Below are 27373 nucleotides of genomic sequence, written 5' to 3' on the forward strand. Positions count from 1 at the left end.
ATACATATCCAATAGAAATGTTTACACTAAATGTGTTTTCCAAAAGTACATGCACAAGAATGTTTGTAGCAGCCCTATTTATAGTAGCCAAAAAGTAAAAGCAATGTGCCTCAAAATTAGAGTGGATAAATTATGAAACATTCATGTAATGGAACACCATACAGCAATGAAAAAGAATGAGCCATTGTTACATACAATAATATTGGTTTACTTTACAAATATAATACTGAAAGAAAGTAACCAAACACAAGAGTGCCTACTATATGACTCAATTTTTATAAAGTTAAAAATATGGTCAAAACTAATATGGGGTGTTAAAAGTCTGGCTAGTAGTTACTTTGAGGGTATTAATGAGAGAGGGCACAAGGAGTGCTGTTGCAGTGTTCAGATGTTTTCTTTCTTGATCTAGCTGGTTTATTGGGAGTGTTTACTTATATTAATACACTAAGATATACACCTATGGCTTGCCCACTTTTCAGGATGTATGTAGCACTGGAATAAAAGTTTACATAAAATAAAAAAGTTTCCCCACCATGGCTCTTCCACCCTCCACAAAAAATACTTTGTCCATTAAAGAAGGAGCTCAGAGTTATAAATATTACTGAAAATTTTATTAAAGATACATTTGTTTAATTTTGAGGAAAGGTCTTCCTCAAGTTTATTATAAAATTTAAGTTTACTAATTATCTGTTTGTAGTATCTCAGATAATGAAAATCTCCAATTTATACCTCTGCTCTATACTCATGTCTTTTTTATTTAACAAAATTAGAATCAGACTTTTAAAATATGTTTCACCTATTGTTCTGTTTTTGCCATTTTTCATGACATTAAATATTTCCAACTGAAATACGTTCTAACAAAGGTGTTAACAAATGAAACAAGTATCTCAAAAGATCATGCTACCTCTATTAAATATTTGAGTTGAGGCTGCATGGCCACTTATGGGAGAAGTAAGTGGAATCAGACTAAGATATCAATGCCTAGCAAATATTGGGCTGTTCAGTGTGTCTGTGGAATGAATTAATGTTTTTGGAAGTCCTTCCAACTCTGATTGCCTAGAATAAGCAAAGTCAGCAAGATTATTGTGAAATGCTCACTCACTGACACTAAATGGTACATAACAGTGCCTGGTTCTAATTATTACATCAACATCTGTGATTACTGATTCAACCCTAGCTCTTTGATATTTATTCACCAACTTTGCCATTGTTTTAAAGATAGATGATAAGCACCATGAATACTGATGGAAGCCTTTGCTTTTGGCAAAGGGTAGACAAGGTGTCTCCAAAAAGGCTTTATTTCAGCAGCAGAAGAATTTCTAACAGAGCTTGTAAATTTATTTTTAGTCTCCGCCCCTTTCCCAGTTCTGGTTACAGGGCAGACACTTTTAGTAATTTTGCTTGTCTGATAAATGATTCTATCATTATTGATATTGTTATTCTCTTAGCCACATGTGAACACATTTGATTGAGACTTTAAGAAATAAATTATTTCCTATTTCAAGAGTGCTTCTCTTTTGTTACAGAACTCAGAGGTCTGACTTGGAATTGTGCTTTCATTGTTTCTTCATATTCATACTATAACTAATATTGCTAATGCCAAACTTTTTATTCTATTTTTTAGGAAGAGGTGAAGCTTCAGAGATTATATTGTGATTGGTCAGCTTCTTAATCAAAAGGAAAGGAGTGTTTGTTTAGATATCTCTTACATTTACTTTTTGACTGCTATGCAACAAGACATAGAAAATGAGGGTGAAAGTGTCAAAGGGAAAAGAGTAGTAGATGTCAAATGTCATACGTGTTTCTACATGGATATATGTTCACATATAGGTTATGTATACATATACATACCGCTGTGGTCTGAAAGTTTGTGCCCCTCCAAAATTTATGTTGGAACCTAGTCACCATTGTGGTGGTATTAGGAGGTAAGGTCTTTGGAAAGTGATTAGGTCAGAATGGCTTTGCCCTCAAGAATGGATTAGTGCCTTTACGAAACAGGCCTGAGGGAGCTTGTGGGCCCCTTTGCCGTTTCATCATGTGACGGCACAGAGAAAGCATCGTCCATGAGGAATGGGCCCTCACCAGACATAAATATGCTAGCCCCTCGATTCTGGTCTTCCAAGCCCCCAGAACTGTGGGAAGTAAGTTTCTGTTGTTTATAAATTACCCAGTCTAAGATATTTTTGTTATAGCAGGCTGAATGGACCAAGACACATGTATATGTGCATGTGTGTGTGTGTATATATATATATATAATGTGTGTGTGTGTGTATATATATGTATATATATATGCATACATATAGGTGAGTATATTGGATTACATTAGATAGATATGCATAAATAATGGAGAATCTCAATTGGCCAGGAGTAGAAATTATACATTACACATCTGACATGTGGATTTCCCAGATATAATGCATCCACTGATGCATTGTATCCACTGATTTATGTGGATATAGAGGTATCCACTGATTTATGTGGATATTATTTGTATCCACTGATCTATGTGGATATAGAGGTGCTTTGGCGGGGTTTGGGTGGGGGGAAACATTTGCTATTCAGCCCTATCGGCATATTTGGTGAACTGTGTGATGTGAGATGGCTTGGAGAACAGGCGGCACATTTTAGGAAGGAGTTTGTGGTCCCTAGGAAAAGATTCACTCAAAGAAAAGAGTCTGGCTCGGTGACCTGGAATTAAAGGGCACCTGGACACTAGGGGAATTATGGCTTTGGGAACAGCATGGCAATGTCACCTAAATCTGCCCCAGTTCAGCCATCGTTATGGTAGATCCATATCCCAGATGTTAAGGACTGTGTGGAACCTAAAACAGATACTTCACTAAAGTATTAGGTCTCAAGTAACTTTGCTGTAGGATCCATCTGAAGTCCGGAGTCAGCATTTGAACTTCAGTTAGCAGCCTTGAGATGCTAGCCAGGGCAGTTTAAGTGGCCATTGGGCAGATTATCAGGATAGAATTCCAAGGTCAACAGCAAAGTGACCTGAATCCTAGGCTGAACTGTGGTAGCCACACAGTCCCTGAGCCTCATGTAGTGATCTTTCAAGACCAGGAACAACCAAAATGAGCACTAAGAATGTGGCCCAAGGATAACATAGAAGTGGCAGCAGGAACATTGTCCAGGATACGTCAGTAAGAACACATAAGCGTATGACACTCTGAGGAAACAAGCAGAAATATCAGAAGTGAGTCTTGGAAGTTGAGGCTCATGTCTTCCAATTGAGGGTCACAACCTGGAGTGTGGGCTTGATTTGTCAAAGGACCTTTGTGGGAAACTACAGGTGGGAAGACCTGCCATTTGCATAGAGAAAGAGAAAGAACATGTGAACAGTCTTATAAGATGCAGACTTAGATGCATCAATATATAATTGATATGGTTTGGCTGTGTCCTCACCCAAATCTTACCTATAATTGTAGCTCCCATAATCCCCATATGTCATGGGATGGACTCAGTGGGAGGTAATTGAATCATGGGGACAGGTTTTTCCCATGCTGTTCTCATTATAGTGAATAAGTCTTACAAGATCTGATGGTTTTATACAGGGCAGTTCCCCTGCACATGCTCTCTTGCCTGCCGCCATGTAAGATGTGCCTTTTCTCTTCCTTCACCTTTCACTGTGATTGTGACGCCTCCCCATCCATGTGGAACTGTGACTCCTTGAAACCTCCTTTCCTTTATAAATTACCCAGTTTCGGGTATATCTTTATTAGAAACATTAGAACAGACTAATACAATAATATAAACTTGGACATACATAATATAAACTAGGATGCTCTATCAAGGAAACAATAAAATGTTACCTTTTTTTCCCAATGTAAGTTTACCATGATTTTGCTTTTTTCTCATTCCTGTGATACTTTTTATAAAATAAATTTTAAAGTATTCATTGAATGAATTTATATCTTCTAATCAGAATTTTCCTTAGGAACTTCTCTAATTGTGTAGTTAGGGTAAAAATTGCTTTGTGTATGCCTGTGGTTTCAAAAGACTGGAATGTGCTATTTATCTTTTTATTTACTGAATGTTTTCACTTACTTCTTATGTATTTCTTATACTGTATTAATTCTAAAGTATTAACCTATTTCCAGGTGTAATGATGATAAGTACACAAAGGTCAGCATTGATTAAAAAAAGGGGGGGGGAAGGAATTTAATTCTGGAGCCAGAATCCATTTAGTTAAACAGATCAAGGACATACATTAATAGGCTGCTGCAAGCACATAATAGCCTAAGACATAAATAGGCAAATATTTTTTTCCTTGGATGTTAAATTCACAGTATTCACAGTAGCTGCCTAGAGTATTATGTTAAGAAAGAGGCTGAGGTTTGTTGGAAAAGAATTAGTAGTGCTTATCTGGGAGTGCCTAAACTAGTGCCTGGGAGGTTGTGGTGACACAAGTGCCACATATTTGCTAATCCTTGTCTAAAGCTTCCCTTAACTATTTAGTTTAGCTAGTTCATTAATACTATATAATATCATAACTTATTTTGTTTTGTTTTTCATAATTTGTCTACAGAGATTACATTATTTTCCAAAATTTTTGTATAGATTATTACAAATAAGTAAATGTCAGATATTTTATGCAGGTATCTGGAACTAAATTATCAATATTTATAAATATGATCTAAATCAAACAGTACACTTGCTAAAGCAATCTACAGATGAAAACCAGAGTCTCATTTAGAATTGCCCAAAGACAAAAGGGAAGGGACTCATGAGCCTTGAATAAATGGGGAAATTGTTCCTTTTCAGTTCAGTTGCAGAAATATTTATTTAGCAAGTACCAAGATATTCTCGGAATTAGATTATGCACTGAGAGCCTCATAATCTAATAGGAAAACAGACATATTATTCCAAAGTATAATTGCCTAAATTAATAATTATAGAATTGCTAAAATTTTCTGAAGTGTTAATTATGGAATTACTAAAAGCCAGCTTAGATGTAACAAAAAAGATCTAGGAATTGTCTGATACATTTATTAATCTTATCAAAATACTGGAGATTTACAAAATCAGAGATTTTTTTATTTTGGGGCTCAAAAAATTGAAGTTCTTCTTGGACAGTGTAATTAATCTTATAATTTTAGGTAGGTCACTCGAATTTTGAGATTAAAACTCTAGAATACTTTATAATAGCAGTGTTTTATATTTGAATAGCACTTTAAAATTTGCAAAGTGTTATGTTTTCAGATACTTTACTTGGTAATATAAATAGGTGAAGTACTGTCTCCACTTCCTATGTAAGGCTACTGTGGCTCAGAAAATTTAAACAAGTTACTGTAGTTTACAAAGCCAGTGGAGTTGGAAGTCAAACCCAAGTACTTGGGTTTCTAATTCCAAATCCTTTCTTTATGTTAGAGTAAGCTCAACATAATATATTCTTGAAAGCAACTTAGAAACATACATCATTATAAGGTAAAATAAAATTTATTTATTTACTTTTCTTATTGCTCACCATGTGAAGAACCTGTGAACAGCAAGAAACTTTCTTTAATTCCCCAATTAAACAAAATTATCTTATACCTTGTTATGCACCTGCTATTTTCAGCATTTATCCTAAAAAATGTGGCATTGGATAATTAACCAATTATATGAATTTTATTTAACTGTTTTGTTGTTCTAATTATGGGGTTAAATATAATTATTTTTCTATAGCTTTGTAAAGGAAAACATCATAAATTAATTTTCATTGTGTATCTTGGCTCTTGCTGAGGAAAATATTCAAAATAAAAGCTTTGTCTTACTTAAAAATGGAGGAGGATGGCATCAGAATTTACTGTCATCTTAACTGATTTCTAATAAGGTGTCTCTGAACATACAGGTCTCACATAATTCACAGCTGCCTTTTGTCTTGATTTTTTCTTTCTTTTTTCTTTTTGAAAACTGAATATTTTTTTACTTTATTTAAAGCCCAATATTTGGATAATAAAAAGGAGACAAGGACATAGAAATAAGTGTAGTAAAAAAGCCAGATATCTTCCTTTTTGCTCTAAGAAACTTAATATTCTGTAGCTTGTATATAATCATGTAAATAAAGATAAAATGAGTTCTGTTTTTTCAGTTTAAGTTCAAGTTGATATTTGAAATAGCTTTTTAAAAAAAAGTTAAGTCAAACCCAAAGAATCCTGTAAAACTTTTACTGGAAATATTTATGGCTATGATATCCTTGTCCCTTTTTCTCATTTTTTTGTGTAATTTTAGCCAGGACATTGATTTCATTACACAGTTGAAGAATCCTGTATAATTACAGCATTTAAATGAAATGAAAAAAGAATTTTGTTACTGGTATTTATCTTTTTTTCCAAACTGAGAAGGAACAATTCTTACAGTGAGAATCTGCCAGCCAGGTCTCAGTGTTGATTATAATCGTATTTTAAAAACATAAATGAATGATTTTTATTTAATCATTTTCCAAAGGATGGATTGAAGCACAAAATCTGTTGCACACCCAGAAGACAGTGCAAGAATGGACTGGGTTGGGGATGTAGCCAACCATCTAATTACACAAATAGATTCACAGCACAGTTGGGTCACAAATTACGTTTCTAAATTTAGAAGGTGAATCTCCACCATAAATTATTGAAAAGCACTCTGTGGTACTCCTCTCTCCATTTCCCACAAATTAGATTACTGAAAGCTATAAAGCATCTTTAGAATGTGTTTTCCTTGCTGTTTAAAAATGTTCCTTTATCATCAATTAGTGCCAACCTTGACATCAGCTATAACCAGAAAACATTGAAACCAAAGGATAAAATAAAGAAGCAAGGAAATTATTTCTAAAAGAAACAGAAGAAGCTTTTTTACTTGCTAGGGAGATTTAACTCCTTAAAATATTTGTGAGTTTCCATCTCTAAAATTTTCTTGGGATAGAAATGTAATGACATATTACATAAATAGAGTCCCCAGCACATTTTATTTCCTTGTTGATAGTATTAGGTAAAATAATTACAGCTGAGCTAGAACAAATTTTGATAAAATAATTTCATTCTACCATAAATTAAGTCATTTGCATTATTTGTCCAACTTTACTTTTGATTTGATTTGATTGGTTGGTTGGTTGATTTTTTTGAGATGGAGTCTTTCTCTGTTGCCCAGGCTGGAGTGCAGCGGTGTGATCTCCACTCACTGCAAACTCCACCTCCCGGGTTCAAGTGATTCTCTTGCCTCAGCCTCCCAAGTTACTGGGACACAGGCACATGCCACCATGCCTGGCTAATTTTTGTATTTTTAGTTGAGATGGGGTTTCACCATGCTGGCCAGGCTGATCTCGAGTTCTTGACCTCAGGTATCAGCCCATGTAGGCCTCCCAAAGTGCTGGGATTACAGGTGGTAGCAACCAAGCCCAGCCCACCTTTAGTTTTTGAGCTTATATATACTCACCACTTTCATTCATATGATTTATGAACCTGAAAAACAGTTGATGGAAGATATTAGAAAATAAGATTATGTATAACATTACACTAAATTTAAGGTTTGGCCTCTCTATTTCAGTTACGATTTTCTCTACACCACCTCTCTTCCTGTGTCTATAAAATGGGAATAACAGTCCTTACTGTGTACTTACTTAAATGGGATGATTCGCAAGTTCCTTGTTCACAAGAGATTTTTCAAATTGTTTTTTATTTTCTAAATTGAATATGCAGTGATGTGCCATGCAGAACTCTGGTTCCAAGTTAAAAATGTCCAATTCAAATAGCTGCAGGGTATTTATTGGCTCACATAAACGATGGCCCTGGAAGTAGAACCAGCTTTATATATAGCTATACTCGGGAGTCACACATAGTTTTATCCACCTTCAGTTTTGCTACAAATTGTGTTGTCCTCAAACTCAGGTTTTCTGGTATAGAAAGATGGCAGTGGAGCTCAAGTGCCTACCTTTTCTGAGACCTTAGTCTAGTAGATTTCCATTCCCAGGATTCCTTGGAGATACTTGTTGAATCTCAGAGATTTTGATTAACTCAGCATGTCCATTTCTTAACCCTTGCTAATGAGAAAGAAGAGAATAAAGCTTTTTTCATTTCATATCCCAGAAAATATGCATGCAGTTCTGCTCCCATTTTTCCTACAGTATTTCAAGTGAACCACTCAGTGACAATCCCATCAACTTATACTGCCTTACTCTTTTAATTTAATATGAAATAGAACTGTCATTAACTGAATGGGAAATTGCTTCAGTGAATATATTTGTGAAGAAATAAAATTGCTTCAGTGAATATATTTGTGAAGAAATAAAATTCATGAGATATTATAAACTTGATTTGCCTTCAAAATTTTAATTTAACTTTTAAAATTAGTTACAAAATATAGTTTTAAAAATAATCTAATTATTCATAAACTTTTAATTGAGAGTTTCTTTCTGATTAGTTGCTGTCTGCCTCTGTGCAGCTGACCCATTATATTTACAAATTAGTTTATCTCTGCATATAGGCCATAATAGTCTTATAAACTGTAGGTTATAAACGTCTGCTCTAATTAATTTTCTTTCATATCAACTGAATTTGATGTTGTTGAGGCATTAGTGAGTTTTTTAAAAATAGTTTACATAGAGCTTCATTTTGTTGATTAGTCAAAAGTATTGTTAAACTGGCTTCATGGTGTTTGAAATCACCTATTTTCAGGTGATAAGACTTTCTAAATTGATTTTTCCTTGTTCCTGGATGGGTCTTATTCTGCCAGATGGGAGTTAGATCACTTCCATTGAAAGAGAGTCTGCATGTGTTCCCAGAAGCACACATGTGTATGCAAATGCACACACTGACACTACAGAGTCTGGTTCGTGTGTTCTTTCTCACTATCTGAGGTTGTGTTTGGCCATACACGCCTCAAATGGGGTTGGTTTTTATAAAAATGTTAAGGCTGAATCATATTTGTTGTGTTGTGACATTTGCTGCCTTGCCATCAAAGAGTAGGTGCCTTTGTGCTGACAACTCTTTGGCATTTTGCCCCAGGGAAGTGTTGCATTATCAAAAGAGACGCTCACCCTCTCAGTGCCAGGGTGCTGGTAATTAAATCGTGGATGGTTGACCAGAATTCACAGGTGAAAAAGATGAAAAGAATGTATTGAAATGAAAACCTGAACTAGGCAGCATTATGTCTAATGAGCAAGAGGAGAGCTCTTTTAGGCTTGGTAACTTAGATGAGCATATGTGAAATATGGCTAATGCTTCTGATAGAAAATGGTTACTAGGAAACCATAAAAAACCCTCTAATTATGTGACCTCCAAGCTATACCAATAAATATAGAATTCAGATGAGTTTGTGCTAAAACCAGTAGTAACCCACTAATATTATTAATACTCTTGTAGTTTGTTTCCAAAGAAAGTAAGATTTATTGTCCTTTTAAGTACTGGATAACAATTCACAAAGATTGAATTTATTTAAAAGTTCGTAGCCAGTGCTACTGTGTTTTAACTAATGAATTTTGGTTTCCTTTTGCAGTGTTCTGTATCATGGCGAAAGGTCACAAAATAATATCTTGCTATCAAAACTTTTTTTTGTGGCTTAACTAGACAAAACTTCGATTAATAAATGATAAGCTGTAGACCTGTACTCAGAGTAGTAACAAATAGAGAGCTGGAGGTGGTGGCTCTTGCTTGTCACTCCAACTCCCATGGAGGGTCCTTCCTTCTTCAACCTGACTTTCTTATCCCCACAGACCTCATGTGGAACCTTGTACCATGGGTGCTATTCTGTGGCTGCTGTAGGATCTTCCCAGGTAGAACCAGACCTTATCCTTTTTCTTTGGTTTCTTGGGAGTAGAGCTGAACATGAGTGGGTGACTTCCTTTTCCAGGCTATTGGTCAAAGCTGTGGTCAGCAACAACTTGGCCAAGATATGCTTGACCCAGTTTTACGACGGGCTACTGACCAAGAGGTTGCTGTTCGGAGTTGGCATGAGTCAGAGAAGCAGGTTACCAGCAGGTTACCAGCTGGGCAAAACTCAGATCGATTAGACATATCTTGGGGTCTTTTTACCCCTCTCTACTCGTGTTATAATTTTTTATCTTAGGCCCCTGCATTCCTTCCTCTCCTTAGCCACAACTGCCTGATATCTGTTACTTCCTACTAAGTTTTAACAGATAAGCCAGACTGAGGTTAAAATGCTAAGAATTAACTCCTCTTCCCAGAAAAGTGTAATAGAAAGATACTATAGTGGAGTGGGAATTTGATAGGAAAGCATAAAATTATATTAAACTGGTAAGTGAAAAAATATTCTACAAAAATGGTGAGTAAATAAATAGCATTTTGGTAGTTTACATGCTCAAATGCTTTATTTTTCTAGTTTTTTTTTTAAAGCATTTGTCTTCTGGGGAAGCAATTTTATAACAGGTAATATAAGCTTCCTTTGACTGACTATAATTGACTAATGGCAACCACAGAAAATAGCCCTTAGCCTTCAATTTTTGCTCCCTTGCCAGTAAATCGTCCTGCCTGGGGTGATGATTTAATTTTCATGGTATTCAAATTACAAATTAACATTTGCAAGTGTAGATTTGGGGGGTTATGCTGGAGCCTAGTAGAGTTCTCTAAGGATAGTGTGTCCCCTTGGGCTACATCATATAACTTCCTTATTAAAGTGAAAGGAAATTCCCTTTTGGTTTTCTTACAGCTTTTCTTCCTGTCCTCATATTTAAGAAAGGCATCCATCTATTCCACTTTAAATATCAAGCTTTTCTTATATCAAGTATTTCAGATAGTCAGTTTGCATACTGCTTATGGATGAAGTTAAGGGTTTTGGAAATGTTAGCCTACAGATTTGCTTTTTTTTTTTTTTTTTTTTCGAGACAGAGGTTCTGCTCATCACCCATGGCTCACTGGATCCTCAAATTCCTGGGCACAGGCAATCTTCCCACCTCAGCCTCTTGGGTAGCTGGGACTACAGACATGTACTACCACGCACCACTGATCTTTTTGACTTTTTGTAGAGACGGGATGTCACTGTGTTGTCCAGGCTCGTCTCCAACTCCTGGCCTCAAGTGATCCTCCTGCTTCAGCCTCCCAAAGTTATGTTTGCTTCTAATAATCATAGTTGTTCATGAGTAGAAGGTATAATTCCAGCCCATCACCATACTGATGATAATTTATAGCATTATTTGTACTTGTGTTTGTAGTTTAACCTGTGTGGAATTATAGAGAGGAAACAAATCTTTTGACAGGGGCTAAGCTTGGTTTCAGGGCAGAATAAACAATGTTTTTTTCAATTATATAAAATTTTGTAGAATTATGGTAAATAGCAACTGCATTTGAGGACCAAAATTCAAAGGTTTCTGTATTTTATGGAATTCGAATTCATTCTATTGTATTAAGAGTAGATTATCCTGGGGCCAGGTGCAGTGGTTCACGCCTGTAATCCCAGCACTTTCAGAGGCTGAGGCGGGTGGATAACCTGAGGTTGGGAGTTGGAGACCAGCCTGACCAATATGGAGTAACCCCATCTCTACTAAAAATACAAAATTAGTGAGGCGTGGTGGCACATGTCTGTAATCAATCCCAGCTACTCGGGAGGCTGAGGCAGGAGAATCACTTGAACCCAGGAGGTGGAGGTTGCAGTGAGCTGAGATCGCACCACTGCATTCCAGCCTGGACAACAAGAGCAAAACTCTGTCTCAAAAAAAAAAAAAAAAAAAAAAGGAGTGGATTATCCTGAACCCAAATAGAAAGTATTTGAAGGGAAAGACTATGTTTTCCTGTAAGGTAGATTGAGCAGAAAAATTATTAAAACAAGCTAATGATCTACTGTGACTAACATTTTGCAACTCAACCTATTTAATAGGCTCTGGAAAATAAGCAATGATTTCTAGAGAAGAGTAAAAAAGCCAGAAGAAGAAAATTAAATGAGCGGCACTCTTTCTGTGGGGAAGCCTATTAACCGTGGAAAAGAATAACAAAGTTAGGCAAAAGAAGCCTACAACAAATCTTGCGTATGTGTACGTGTGCATGCGTATACATACATACACACATATATTTCTCTCAGACATACGCAGACTTTTCAGTCAGAAAAAAAAGGCTAAATGTTGGAAACCAGTACTTAATTGATTTTTAGAATGCAAACCTAACCCTTTTTGACATAGATTGATCCTATTACAAAATTCATAAAATTTAAAAATAAAAATCTCTTATGTAATGCTTAAGTAGATATTGGTAGTTTGGGATTAAGTTTCAGTTAAAATGGTAAAGGGAGAATTTTAGTGGAAGTGTTTATTGTAAAATTGAATGATACTAAAATATTTTGCTTACAATTTTTTTAAAAGTCCAAAATGCTTAAAAAGTTTTGGTCACATCCAATATTTCCTAAAATGTTTATAATATTGTAACCTGGTAGTATGACATTTGCCCCTCATTTTGTTAGCAGCTGTATTATGCTCTCTAATAATACAATTTCTTTTTTATTATGTAAATATAACACTGAAATTAGTACTAGGAAAAGCAACTGCGTGTTAAAAACCATCATATTTTTTACTGGCAAATTTGGACTGAAATTGTCACTTTGTCAGTTTTGTCATTGCCTACCTTTATCTCCAGGGCATCATCTGATCAGAGATCTCCCTTAATTATTTTAAGATCACTGTGTTACTGTTAGATTTTTTAAATAAACACTTAGATGAAATATTTGATTAAACTGTTACACTAAAAATGTGTTTATACTAATATGACTTTAGTCAGTTTCCTATGATGATAATGTAGCTTACATGTAAGGGATGCATCTTATGTACCAGACATTCAGCTAGACAGCTGACATAGATTATCTCATTTCATCCTCCCAAATGTGAGGATGAGAAAACAGAGGCCTGGAGAAACTGAGCAGTGTGGTCGTGATCACTAAATTAGTAAATGGTTATGTTTTGACTAAGTATTTCTTGTTATCATGTAATACTATCTATCTCCTTTAAATAGTTATAAAACTCAGAGTTTACAACTTCTGGTCTTAACATTAAAAAAAATCAGCTGGAAATTATGACTATCATATAAAAGTATGTTTTAACCTTCAAATAATGATGTTGTAAGCAATTCCATCTTCACCGTCACCCCCCAGTATTTGATCTCTGATAAATGAATTGTTTGTTGCACACAGCCTCTTAGCTTCTTTCCTTTGTCTAGGCTTCTGGTTCTCATCCACTCTTCATAGAACTGTTTTATAAAATTACTCAGACACTAGGTTCACATTATTACTCCATTATTTTTAAGAATGCTGTTAAAAGTCAGGAACCTTTATTTATTTATTTTCTTAATTAAAACCCTCATACAGAAAATGCTCAATGAACATATTCTAGTTCTTAACCCCCAGATGAAGAAATAAAATAATGCCAGCGCATTAGAATTATAGCAAGCAAGCCCCCAACCCCAACCCCAATCCAACCTTCTTCCCCAAAGGTAATCTCTATCTTGATTTCTATCAATGTTATTGTTTCATTTTGCCTGTTTTTATGCTATATAAAATATCATGATATTGTATATATTCTTTTGTGACTGGCCTTTTTATTCAAACTTAAGTTGGTGAGATTGATTCACAATGTCGTTTATAACTTTAGTTTGTTGATTTTTACTGCTGTATAATATCTACTCCATGACTGTGAATATATATGACAATTTACTTACCACTTTACTCTTGATGGGTGTTTAGGTGTGTCCAGTTTTGATCATGTTTAATAGTGTTTTTATTATTGCTGTTTTTCCTATGCATAGGGAAAACTTTATATGCCATTTATATGCCATAGGATAACATATAAATATAGTCAAATTTAATACTCAATATTGAAAAGTTTTCCAGGGTGATTGTGCCAATGTATAGTCCTACTGGTACTGTATGAGAGTGCTGGTCACTCCAATTCCTTGTCCATACTTGGTGTCCACAGTTTTGTAATTTTAGCTATGCCACTGGGTATATAGTTTCAGTTTTAATTAAAATTTTTCTTGAAGAGTCCTATAACTGAAATAAATTGAACTCATCCTTAACTTATTTCTGGATTTATTTCTTACATTTGTTTAGGATTTTAGTCTCTATGTTTATGAATGAGATTAGTTTGTAATTTTCCTATCTTGAAATTCTCTTATTAGAGTTGGCACCAAGATATACCCACATAATGAGTTATTCAGTATTTTCTCTTTTCTGGAAGAACGTGGTGTTATTTCTTCCTTAAAGTTTTGGAACAGTTTACTGATAAAATTGTCTGTGCCTGCAGGTGTGTGTGTGGGGCAAGGGGAGGTTTTAAATTATGGGTTAGATTTATTAAAAATTGTTTTATGACTATTCAAATACTCTATTTACTTATATGTCAGTTGTGTATGTTTGGCTAGTCCCTTGTATCTAAATTTTCCATTTTTATTTTTATAATGCAGAATCCTATTATATTTGAAGTCTCCTTTAATATTCCTGCATTATTTGTTTGAATTTACTGAACCTCTTTGTTCTGCATATTTTTTCTATTTAAATAATTTCTGCAGTTACCTTTTTAAAAAATTTCCTTCAGTTTAACTTTTATTTCTTTTTCTAATTTTTGAAGTGGTTGGTTGCTTATTGATTTTGTTTTCCTTTATATATTGAAAACTATAGTTTTTCCTCTCAGCATATTATGCTTTAGTTTTTCCCAGTTTTATTATCATCCAAATAAAATAATTTTTGTTTTCCATTTGATTTCGTTTTTGACTTATGAGTGTAATACTTGTCAAACCCACAGATGTTATCTGTTTATTATTTATTATGGATTTCTGGATTAATTCCACTGTGGGTATAGGACATACTCAGATTTTAATACTTGGAAATTTGTTGAGACTCCTCTGGTCAATTATCATCAAGGATTTGTATGTACTTGAAGTCATGTGATTAAGTTTTTGTTGCTTGTGTGGCATTTACTGAGGGAAATATGTTAAAATCTCCCAGCATGTCGGTTTGTCTATTTGACTTTTATTTTAAACATATTTCATTTTCCTTTGTATCTAATAGTACTTTTTTATGGTGCTAATTTAACTACATTGGTTTTCTTTTGGTTAGTGTTTGCATAGTATATCTCTCATTCATTTCAAACTTTCTATATCTTTATATTTAAAATTTCTTTTAACCAGCATGTTTTAGTCCAGACTGAAAATACTTGTCTTCTAAAATTGTGGTATTAATTCACTTCCATTTAATATGATTACAGCTACATTTGGATTTCAAACTACCATCATATTTTTTAGTTCTAAATGGTAGGTAGTGGCTTAACAAGTTCTCAAAGTCGTCTTTTTCCTACTTGAATATGTTAAGTATGTTTACTTTAATATCTGCATTGGATAGCACATTATTTGTATTACCTGTAGGTTCATCTGTGTCATCTTGATTTTTGTCAGATTGTCTTGTCTCTTCACATGCCTAGTCATTTTTTAATTGCATGTCAGATGTTCTATGTTAAAATTCTCAGAAGCAATGTGAGGCCTAGTATGTTGTTTGAAATTAACAAGTCATTTTTCAAATGACAGGGAGCATTGCTATACAGTATTGCTATACTGGATCAATTTAATCAAAATTCTGGGATTGAAATGATTCAAGTGTGGTCTTTTATGTTATCTAGGAATATTTTATGCTTCCTTTTATTTCTGTGTTATAACACCTTGGAGTCTCAATCCTACATGGAGTGTTTTGATATAACCCCCTCTTTGGTGAGTTCTGGACTTCAATTTATGTCCTCTAAGATTTAGTAGATTGTCAAACCTTTGTTTAGCCTCTCAACTACCTTTTCTGAAATCACTAAACTTTCCAAGGGTCAATGTGATATCAAATTTTAGGCTTACTCCTCTGAATTCCTTCTTATCCTGTATCTTATCCCTTTAATACTTTCTTGTATGTTTGGGATATTTTGGGCACTTAGGATCTTTAGCTTGATGTCTTTCATCAGTTTTAATTGCCTTTAAAAATATTTGTAGAGCTTTTTTAGTTCTTTCTACAAGTGTTGATTCTTTTTACCTGATACGCCATTATATGAAGTAGAATTTCCTCTTTTAACAAACTCTAAAATTTTTTTTAGTTTCTTGAAGTTCTTTGCTTTATGTTGGTTAATTTTATATTGCCTCTCCTTATATAGATGCAACATATTCTTGTATATTTCTAAAGATTCCCATTATTTTTAAATTGCTTATAGGTTCTTTTATTTCTTGAATTATCTGTATTTCATCTATTATTGATTTCCCTCCTGTTTATTTTGATATTGCTTTTTATGTTGCTTACTTTCCCCACAAAGTCCTTCACTGTGATCCTTCATTATATATTCATTATTAAGAAAGAGGAAATACATTAGAGAGTCTGATTTCTGTGGAGGTGGGTGGGGTTTGTGAATTTTGCAGCTTTCATTTATAATTTTTTAAAGAGCAGAATGTAAACAATACAAATGCACTCTCTTTTTTCTGGGCTGCTAGTTTCTGCTGAGTGGGAATAGGAGCAGGATCTACTCTTTTGGAATCAGAATCTGAATAATTCTTCATACATTCAGATCTGAGTATTAGCCGTTGCCTTTTCATTCCTTGATTTTTTTTGAGACTAAAGTCTGTATTCTTCTGTCTTTATTTCTTTCCCAAAGTACAATAATTTATAGCTGTGTCTGATCTTCTTAATCAGTTACTAAGCTTCTACCCCTTTCCACTTCTATCCTTTGTAAATTTGTTAAAAATCCCTTATCCAGTGATGGACTCTCTTTTTCTAATGTGGAAATATATCTATTTAGATGTTATATTAATTTTCTATTGCTGCCATCAGGAACTAACATAAATTTAACAGGTTAAAACAACACAATTTATTATTTTACAGTTTTGTGATCTGGAAATTCAGTAAGGATTTCACCAGACTAAAATCAAAGTATTAGTGGGGCACATTGGCTATGTTCTTTACTGGAGGCTATAAGGGAGAAATCAGCTTGTTGCTCATGCAAGTTGGTGGCAGCATTCAATTCTTTGTCTCAGAATGAGCTACTGTGTTCTTAACGATGACCACTCGGAGCTTCTTGAGGTTACTCACCTTCCTTGTCCCGTGACCTCAATTTCTTTTATGTATTTATTTATTTAGAGACAGGGTTTCACTCTGTTGCCCAGGCTAGAGTGCAGTGGCGTGATTTCAGCTCAGTGCAACCTCTGCCTCCCAGGCTCAAGCCATCCTCCTGCCTCAGCCTCCCAAGTAGCTGGGATTACAAGCATGCACCACCACACCTGGCTAATTTTTGTATTTTTAATAGAGGTGAGTTTTGCTATGTTGCCCAGGCTGGTTTCAAACTCCTTAACTCAAGTGATCTGTCCACCTGGGCCTCCCAAAGTTCTAGGATTACAGGCATGAGCCACTGCGCCTGGCCACAGCCCTTTTTCTTTATCTTCAAAGCCAGTAATATTGGGTAGACGTCCTCTCGTACTTCAAATTGCTTCTGTCTCTTTATCATTGTACATCTCTGACCGACTCCTCTGACTTCCTCTCCTACTTTTAAGGACAATGTGATTACCTTGGGCTCACCCAAATAATCCAGGATAATCTCCTATTTTAAATTTAGCTAATTACAGCATTAATTCCATCTGCAATCTTAATTCCCTTTTGCCATGTAGTGTAACACATTCAAAGAAGTAAGACTAGGGGGGTGAAAATCATGTGGTCAGAAATTCTGCCTGCCACAATCTGTGGTCTGCCCACTGCCATGCACTGAATGCTCCTTCTTACCTTTCTGAAGATCATCTGTCTGTTTCAGGGAAACCTTATTCTTCTCAATTTCCTTATTTCTACCATTTATAATTTCCCTCCCTCTTTTATAAAATATCTATTCATTCTTATGATTGACTATTTTCTCTTTCTCTAAGCACTCTTATTTTTTCAAAGAGCTTCAATTACTGTCTATACACCAGTGACTTTCAAATCTGTTATCTGCCCACAAGACCCATCTGTAAAACTGCCTACTTGGCATTCCTGTTTGGATGTTTCACAGTCAAATAAACTTTAATAAGGCCAAAATATCTCACCATCTTCTTCCCTACTCACACATTTCAAACTTACTGATCTTTCCTCTTTGTTCTCTGTCAGTTAATGGACTCACATTCCCAGTCAGTTATACAGACCAGAAATGTGGTAATCATGTTTGATATTTCCCTCTCCCTCATACCCTACCTCTGTCAGTCATTGACCTATTAATGCTTCCTATCAACTATCCTTTGAATGTTTCCAGTTTATCTCACTATCATATATACTGGTCTCCCTCTCACTCCAGGCCTCTGCTGCTTTCTCTGCCTGAAACAACTCTTGTTGTTTTTCCTGCTTTCTTGCCTAAGTTATACTTATCTTTTAGACCTCTGATAAATGTCACTTTCTTGGAAAAGCTCTCCACAAATCCCAGGGCTGTCATAAAATTCTATACTTGCCATTTATATTACCGTAACTATAAATGATTGATAAATTATGTAACTTCATAAAATAAACATTTTATTGTTGAAAATTTTAGATTTACAGAAAAGTTGCCAAGATATTACAGTCCCCATATATTACTCATTCTTGTTGCCTTATATGTTGTTAATATCTCATATCACTATATTACATTTATTACAACCAGAGAACCCACGTTGGCACATTACTGTTGCCCAAACTCCACAGTTTATTTGGATTTTAATAGTTTTCCCCTTGTGTCCTCTTCCTGTTCCGGTATTGCATCTGGTATACAATATTGCATTTGGCCATCATATATATCCTTGCCTTCCTCTGGTCCATGCCATTTTCTCAGACTTTGTTTTTGAGGACATTGAAAATCTTGAGTAGTACTACTCAGATATTTTATAAAATTCCATCTGTTGGGTTATATCTGGTTTTTTCTTCATGGTTAGACTTAGGTTATAGGTGTTCAGAGAAAGATCATGGAGGTGAAGTACCTTTCCCTCAAATGATGCAGAGGGTACATATCAATATGACTTATCGCTGGTGATGTGAACTTTGACCACTTGGCTGAGGTAATCTTTGCTAGACTTCTTTAAAGTTACTTTTTTCTCCCTTTTTACACTCCACTCTTTAGAAGCAAGTCACTAAGCACAATTCATAAACAAGGGGGTGAAATTTAAACTCCTCCTTGAGAAGAGGGTATCTACATAAATCATTTAGAATTCTTCTGTATGGGAGATTTATCTCTTCTCCATTTATTTCTTTAACCACTTACTTAGATCAGTGTGGACACATGGATATTTATTTTATTCTTTGTGTTACAATTCAATACTACTTTATTTTGTTGCTCAAATTGTTATAGCTTTAACCATTGGAAGGTGTAATTTTTTTTTTTAAGAGAGGGGTCCTGCTGTGTTGCCCAGGCTGGAATGCAGTGGCTATTCATTCACAAGTGTGATCATAGTGTAATACAGCCTTGAACTCCTGGGCTCAAGTGAATCTCCTTCCTCAGTCTCCCTAGTGGCTAGACTACAGGCACGTGTCTCTTGGCCCAGCTTAATTTTTTAAATGTCTCTTTTCCTGGATAGAATGTAAACCACATGAGTATGGGCTTCAGGTCTTCTAAAATTTTAGTGAGAAGCCTGGCACCTGGTAAAAATCAATTTGTATTTTGTGCAAAAATAAATTCATGAATGAATGGGATCTGTAAAGATGAGAAAGTATCATTGTGCTTATTTAATGTTGAATGATTCCTGTGTTGTCTTCCATTTCTAAGTGCCAGATATTTCTTTGTATTCTCTGAGCCTCCAGACTGTGGTATAAGTACAAACCAAGAGACACAAAAATCAATTTAAAAGATAAATCTCTGTATTGTCAGCCTTGAGTTTAGATGGATGACATCATTGTTACCTTGGTCATCTGTCTCACTTCAGACTTTTATTCATGCATCTTACTCATCCTGCCATTTCTCTAAGTCTTATAATCACCTACTCTATATTGATTCAGACCCACATCTAATTGTGGTGGCCTCTGGGTTTTCCCACAGATAGCCACCAGGTTTTTATGATTTCTAGTTTTACTCCATTGGCCAGTGTGACTAAATCAAACCTGTGGGAAGGAGCTAAGATTTTTTTATTGTGGACCTATGTATGTGTATGTAATTTTTTAAAACTTTTGGCTGTGTGCTGAAAGAAGAATTGTGTTAACTTATTTTTAATATTCTGCTACTTTCCCTTTGGGAAAGAAAAGTACATTTTCATGGTCAAATATGGGAACTTTATATTATTATTCACCATCAATTATAGATCTCATAAATCAAAAAGCAGTATTAAATGTCATATTTGTAAATGCTATTTCTGGGAAATACCAGATCTAGTGTTATTTTGGGAAACTGTGGGTTGACCTTGCAAAACTCACATTAACGAGAAAAAAAAGCACATTTTAAATGGTGACACATCTAACAGGGAGCTTAACAGAGCAAGAGAAAGTGTGTAGGTGTTCAATAGTAACAACCTAATGGTACCACATTGTATTTCATGAATGGGAGCAATTCACGAAGTTCCCACAAATAGGACCTCATGCAAGAACACAACTGTATAGTGGTTTTCTCTATCCTTATTCTATCAACATTTTATGAGTCCCTACTAAGTAGCAGGGAGGATCCTAGTTATTGTGAAAATAAAAATGAGTGAGTTACAATTCCTTCCTGCATGTAGCTCAGCTTAGCAGGGGAACTCAGATCTTATAGGTAAATCATTCATATTATATATTATAGAAACAACGAATTATAGGTGAGATCAACCAGGAGAGTAAAATCATGTCACCCAGCTTGACGCCCAGATGTGTTTTCTTGCATTTAATAAGCCAGTAGCAGAGAGGAATATAAGGAGCTATGTCAGAAACTTAATGGAGGTGATCTCTGTGTATAGCTTATTAATAACGATTTTCCAAATGTTCCATAGTTTCTAAGACAAGTATATATATATTTTTTAATTTAAGAAACAGGGCCAGGCATGGTGGCTCACACTTGTAATTCCAGTGCTTTGGGTGGCCAAGGTAGGAGGATCCCTTGAGGCCAGGAGTTCGAGACCCTGTCTTTACCAAATAAATAAATAAGCCAGCTGTGGTGGTGCATGCCTGTAGTTCTAGCTACTCAGGAGGCTCAGGCAGGAGGATCAGTTGAGCCCACAAGTTTGAGGCTGCAGTGAGCTATGGTTGCACCACTGTACTCCAACCTGGGTGACAGAGGGAGACCCCCAACTCTTAAAAAAAAAAAGAAGCCAAACCAAAAAGCCAGTTGTTTTAAGCTACTATAATCTCTAATTTGTAACGATAATTTCAGTATTTCCTTGTGTTTATTTCCACACCCTTAGCCACTTGTGGAGTTTTCTTTTTTATGGTATTAAAATAAAATTCTTTCTTTTAAATCATTAAAATGCAGAGGTAAAAGAATCTTTCACTACAGACATTAGACAGCCTATGTGAGAATCTCTTAAGGCAGGAGTTGGCAAACGTTTTCTATAAAGAGCCAGATAGCAGTAAATATTTTGGGCTTTGCAGGCTATATGGCCTCTGCTACAAGGATTTCTCTGCTTTTTAGCAGGAAAAAAACCATAGATAATATGTAAATAAATGGGTGTGGCCATATTCCAGTAATACATTATTTAGAAGAATAGGCGGAAGGTTGAATTTGCCATAGTTTGCCCCACCCCTGACTTGGAGGATTCATTAAAAATGCAAAGACCAAGTTCTTATACCTTCCTGAATTAGATTTCAGAGAGATAAGCCTTTGGAATCTGTGTGCTTAACCAGTTGCATATATTATTAATATTATTATTATTACTTATACTCAAGTTTGTGAACTTTCATTTTATTTATATACTAGGATATCTGAGTCCTGAATTTGTCTCTACAGTATTGCTAGGGGATTTTTCATTTAGTTTGAATAGTTACTTTGAACTTTTTTTTTTTATTTTGAACTATATTTATGGAGTACACCTTTATCAGATGGAACCTCTGTTTCAAATAATTGACCGAGAAAATATGAAGGTAAGTTTCTGTTCAGTTAAAGTTCAAAAATGGAAATGCTGAAAGAACAAGGACCTTTTTCCTCCTCTTTATTGCTATATTTCTAGCACTTGGAACTATACCCGGCACAGGGCAGGTGTTTTGAGAAATATTTGTGTAATGAATGAATACACATTCGTATTACTTCACTCTCAGCATACAGTGATGGCCTGAATCCAAATGGCTGCACTGTCCCTGTATTTGATATCTGGGTAATCAAGTCCTAGCCATAGCCTTTCTGCTTTTACACAATATCTTTTAGTTTTTATCCAATATTCCACCTGTTTGCATTAATTTTGGGGTTATGAATGCTGCCCTTAATTGTGCTGTTTCAACATTCATGGTTCCAAAGCAACATCTGTAAGTATGAATGATTATATTAGCTAAGGATCTTTTGACTATAATCAATGAAAATCCATATGGTCAACTTAAACAAAAAAGGTAGCTATTAGGAAAATGGGTTAGGTGAAAGCTCAGTATCAGGGGCCTGCTGAACTTCTCTCTGGAATGCCACCCAACATAACTCAGCTCCTAACCTTATCCTAACTCCAGGCCTGTGCACATGCTGTTCTGTGTGCCAGTTTTTAATTCTGAGAGATTGGGATTGTCCCAGCTAAGGGCAAGTGCCTGTTGTTTGGTTTAATTTCTTGGCTGGTGGGTCAGGGGGACCATTATGTAACCATCCTTGTGGAGAGAAAATCAGAGATTACTACCAGAAGGATGTGGGAGAAGAGATGAGAGATGCTAGGAAGATGCAACTAGTTTAGATATGTTGATTTTGGTGCCTTTAAGAAAAAAAAAAACTTTGCAAATAACTATTTGTGCTCTGATTTGCCAAAGCCCTATTTTAAATTCTGCTATTAATGCAAACCAGGCTGCAGACCTCTGAGGTCCATGCTGATTCTTCTCTCCAGGCCTCTGGTCTGCTGTGAACAGGGCTGTTCTCTAATTGTTACAGACTTCCTCTAAACCTGAAGATTTGATTTGGAGCCTTGCTTTAGCTGCCTTTAGCTGGAAGATTTGATTTTGAGTCCTGTTTTTGCTTTTAGATTATATTTATTTATAATATCTATCCCTCTCTACTTCCAAGAAAAGATTGTTAATTCCAGATTTAAAATCAAATTCCATGCTAAGAAATGACACAGATCATCTTCAGACTGCTCCCTGTAATCTACTCATCTCTGGTTCTGTCCTTGATTAGCTGCCACCCAAACAGAGTGGCCCAGCATGGTCCTAAATCCAAGCCATAGGATAAGGATCCTAGAAAGAGAATGGAGTTCTTTCCCAATTTATGTCCCCATCTCCCACATGCCCAACCCCCAGAAGCTCAGTCTTTGTTCCTTTATTGCAGTCTGCAACTACTGACAGGTTCTGACTGCTGTCTACTCCAAAAGCATCATGTATACTTCTCCCCACTGCTTTTTGTGATACAGTTCCACTGGCCTGCTTTCTGTTACAGACACACAGAAGTCTATTCCCTCTGCATGAAGCGGGCCTTCCTTACGTATTTACAAGACCGGCTCCTTCATGTTTTTCAGATCTCAGGTCAAGTGTCTCCAACTTAGCAAGAGATGCCTTCTCAACCACCCTTTCTAAATACATAGAGCATGCCTCCTGAGTCACTCTGTATCACCTTACCCTGTTTTATTTTAATGTTGCAATGATCCCTATGTAGAATGTCACTTCTTTGTATACTTGTTTATCGCTTTGTTTTCCTGCTAGAGTGTATGCCCCAGGAGGGCAGAGATCTTGTCTCTGGTTTATCCCAGTTGTTTAGAACAGCACCTGATGTACTGGGTGTTCACTTGTAAAAATGAATGAATTAAGGCAACTTAGCAATTTCTAAATCACCTTTGATATACAACAATCCATATGCACAACATTCCAGATAGACTCACCTGTCTGGGGTATGTCAAAGCCACGGAGAAGAAAACTCAGCAATCAGCATTTTTCAGACTGTGGGGAGCTGAGATCACTGGCCTTGCTGAATCTCTGGTCCCAGAAACAAATACAGACAGGGATCGCCAGCATTACTTAACACCCATTCAAACAAAGGCATTGGGGATTTGCAGCAACTTTTATACCCATGTTCTTTTGTCACCCTTCTCAGTATGTGTATCAGCATGTTTGTAGGGTTCAGCAGAGAATTTTGTCAGGTTAGGAAGAAGTAACATATGGTAGTTGTGATGAAACCTTAGCACCAGGCATGCCTCTAACATTAACTCAGAGGACTTGTTTTCGATTCTTTCTTTTATGAAACCCAGCCTTTCTATTTTCTGCTAAATCAACAGTTCCTATATACACATCAGCTTTACAAGTCTCTAGGAGACAATATTTCTTTTCCACTAATATGTGTATTCACAGCCCAGGTGCACATGTGCATGGATGCACAGACAAGTGACTGCATTTTAAGAAGTTTTGGCAGAAGCCAAGCCATAGCATAACTCATTAAGACAACCTATGACAATATAAGAAGAGATTATTTTGGAAATTCTTAAGGTAAAGATAAAAGACAAAACATACATCGAGTGGTCTTTAGCAACCCTGAGTTCTTTCCTCAGTAGCTCTTCTTGGATAGCACACCTAAGTTTTCATATCAAATAGTAATACAGCTCACCTCTCACTCACTAGAGCCTTGTTATGTTTTCCGTAAAGCTTCATGCTGATGGATCAACCTGTTGGTGAAATGGTGTTAAATGGTCTTAAAATAGTTCAGAAATCAAACCCTTCAAATCTTTGGGTAAAGTCTAAGAGGAGCATTATATTAGCTGTACAGTAAATAATGCTATAAAAAGACTCTTGTATGAGTTAATGGTGTTCCACACACATCACTTAGGGTGCAGGAATGAAACAACTTGTTCTTAACTTGCCAAGCCCTTGTACTTTTCAGCTTCTTATCTATGTTCTTGGAAATCATCAAAGAAGAAATGGAGGAAGGGGATGGCATGGTAACATTTCTCTGAGGAAGGCTATTTCTTTCCGTCCAATGCTGATTGTGAGCCTTGGTAATCTCTCTCAACTTTTCTATGTGCATACATATATGCATTTTATGGAAACTAAATTAAATTACATTTAAAAACAACTATATAATGTGGCAAAATGTTACTAATGGGTGAATCTATGTAGAGGGTATATGGAGTTCTTAGTACTATTCTTGTACCTATACTGTAAGTTTTTAGTTGTCTAGAAAAATGTTTAACAAAATATCAGCAGCATCCAAGGTGGTCACACTTGTGCTTTTGCATGTCAGGTATCCATCTCTAGCTGCCCCTGTGGCATGTGTTTTTTCCTGCTAGACTCTAGCCACAATAATCACTAGGGTAGGCTGAGCTGAACTGATGAAATCAGATATCCAGGGAAACAAAACAATCAAATTTTAATATATTTCTTTATTTGTACATACTTTATTATCTTTGAACTATAATTTTTTCCTTTGGGGGAGTAAGGCAGGTTTATTACCAAATTTTAAGAAGATTTTATGTTCTCAGAGCATTTAAAGCATGTTTGAAATAGATAATGATTATTTTATGTGTTTATCTTGAGCTGAGATTCATATTCTATGGTTTCAGGGTATTAGTGAACTACTTCTTAATAAACACAGCATCAAACCTGAAACTCAGAGACACAAAAACAGTGAAATTTAAAACCATCTCCATAGCAAGAATCTGGAAAATCTAGAGGAGAAAAAGTGAATGAATAAGGTAGTATGGAAGGAAGAAAGAGAGGAGAGGAGAAGGGTGGAAAGGGGAGGGGAGCAAAAAGCAAGAAAGAAAGGAAAGAAGGAATGGTCAAAAGGAAAGAGAAATCTATAAAGACACCTTGTATGGATGTTGCTGATGTCACTTATTGGGAAGCATAAAATGTAATTGAAAGATAGTCACAGTAAGTGTCAATAGAATTTTAAACTAAAGTTCATTATAGGCTGTGGATTTACCCTGTGGGTTTTGTGGCAGCTTAGGCTTCAAGCAAGGCCTGCTGTAGTGTCATGGTCAGGAGGAATCCTTTGCCTAACAGAGCTCGGAAGGATCTTGTGGTGGTCAATGACCAGACCTTGATCTTTTCACCCAGGGAATCCACTGCCTTAGTAACAAATCTCTGCAAACGGGACAAGAGCCATGGACTCTTCTGACCCCTGATCCCACACAAAGTGCCATGTCACCAAATATTCTGTTTCTTGAACTAGTAGGGAATGGTTCTGTGTATAAAGTGATTAAGTTAAATTCTTTGAGTCACATTTTTACAGAGATTTAAGAGTTAATTTTATAGAGGGTGCCAAGCTTCTTAGAAGCAAGAATATGGATAAATATTTTTGGTTACCATTTCCCCTGTCCCGGGGGATATCTTGCTATCATTATCAGAAATTACTTTTATTATTGTAGAAAGAAGTTCATTCTGTAGCCCCAAACAAGGCAAAGGTGGCAATTGGACAATAAATCAGTACTTTGTCAACATGGAGATGCATTTTTTTCTAATTTTACTAACACTGTAGCCAGTCACTATGCCGCCCCAGCCCATGCAGCTGCATAATTATACATCAGATCTCCAAAATGAATTAGTTTATTTTTAAAACAGCTAATTGCCTTAGTGGAGTCATGTTTTACCAGAAGCACAAAAGGGCTTTGTTCACTGCAGGGAAATTTTCTTCTGGAATGACTGTGTTAGGCTCTAGCTTCTGTAAATGTCAGTCATAAACAGCAAAATATCAGCAAAATGCACTAAAATCACTAATAATCCAGAACATCTCAATGCGACTTCAGCATTATTTGCTCTGCATGTAGCTCTATGTGATTTTAAGATTAAAATGGCATAGTTAGGTATGTTCTGTGGTACAACCATATGTGACTTTTTATGTGTGTTTTCTGTAGCCCAGTTTAGATATGTCTCTTGAAACCCAACTATGTGTTTATAAGGCAGACCTCTTATTGCATGTTTGGTCTCCATTAGGGGTGACAAGCCAATTTTTGGAAATCAAGACTCCTCTCTATTATAGTCTTAAACTTCAATTTTTACATTTTGTTTTTGGATGCTATTATATTTAAATAGAAATAGCAGGTGTAATGTTTATGCTATGTTACTCTGCAGGGATAGTGGGCTCAGAAAACACTGATTAAGGATAAGTTCCCACAGTGTGGCATCACCTTGACAAATTCACATCAGTAATGCCCACGAAGACTAGTAGATTCAATCCTAATGTCAAATGAATACTCACAATAAAAAGTATTTCCCCAAGGGACAATATCCTCATGACTTATGACCAACAAGTTGTAAGAAACCAGATTATAATTAGATGTATCATGGCAGAATATTGACTCAAACCCATACTTATTAGTTACATGGTTTGAGTGTTTAATAGCATGAGGCTAAGATGGCTGACTAGATCTGCCTCTAGGGGACTTAAATGTGGCAGGACCATCACAGACAGCCT

General features: G+C 35.7%; 1 protein-coding gene and 1 long non-coding RNA gene across 25 annotated transcripts in view; one reads left to right on the forward strand and one right to left on the reverse strand.

The window, feature by feature from the left end:
- HDAC9 (histone deacetylase 9) overlaps window positions 1-27373 on the forward strand; it is a 911762-nt gene that overhangs the window by 358161 nt on the left and 526228 nt on the right. The gene's annotated exons all lie outside the window — the stretch shown is intronic.
- LOC117980885 (uncharacterized) overlaps window positions 1-27373 on the reverse strand; it is a 33084-nt gene that overhangs the window by 1607 nt on the left and 4104 nt on the right. Inside the window, exons 2-5 of the long non-coding RNA XR_004672370.2 lie at window positions 24566-24623; window positions 23847-23940; window positions 7894-8002; window positions 7583-7750 (exon numbers count right to left, since the gene is read on the reverse strand). This is a non-coding gene — a long non-coding RNA (uncharacterized LOC117980885). The remainder of the gene's footprint in view (window positions 1-7582; window positions 7751-7893; window positions 8003-23846; window positions 23941-24565; window positions 24624-27373) is intronic.

Source organism: Pan paniscus, chromosome 6 (assembly GCF_029289425.2).
Source record: "Pan paniscus chromosome 6, NHGRI_mPanPan1-v2.0_pri, whole genome shotgun sequence".
Taxonomy (NCBI): domain Eukaryota; kingdom Metazoa; phylum Chordata; class Mammalia; order Primates; family Hominidae; genus Pan; species Pan paniscus.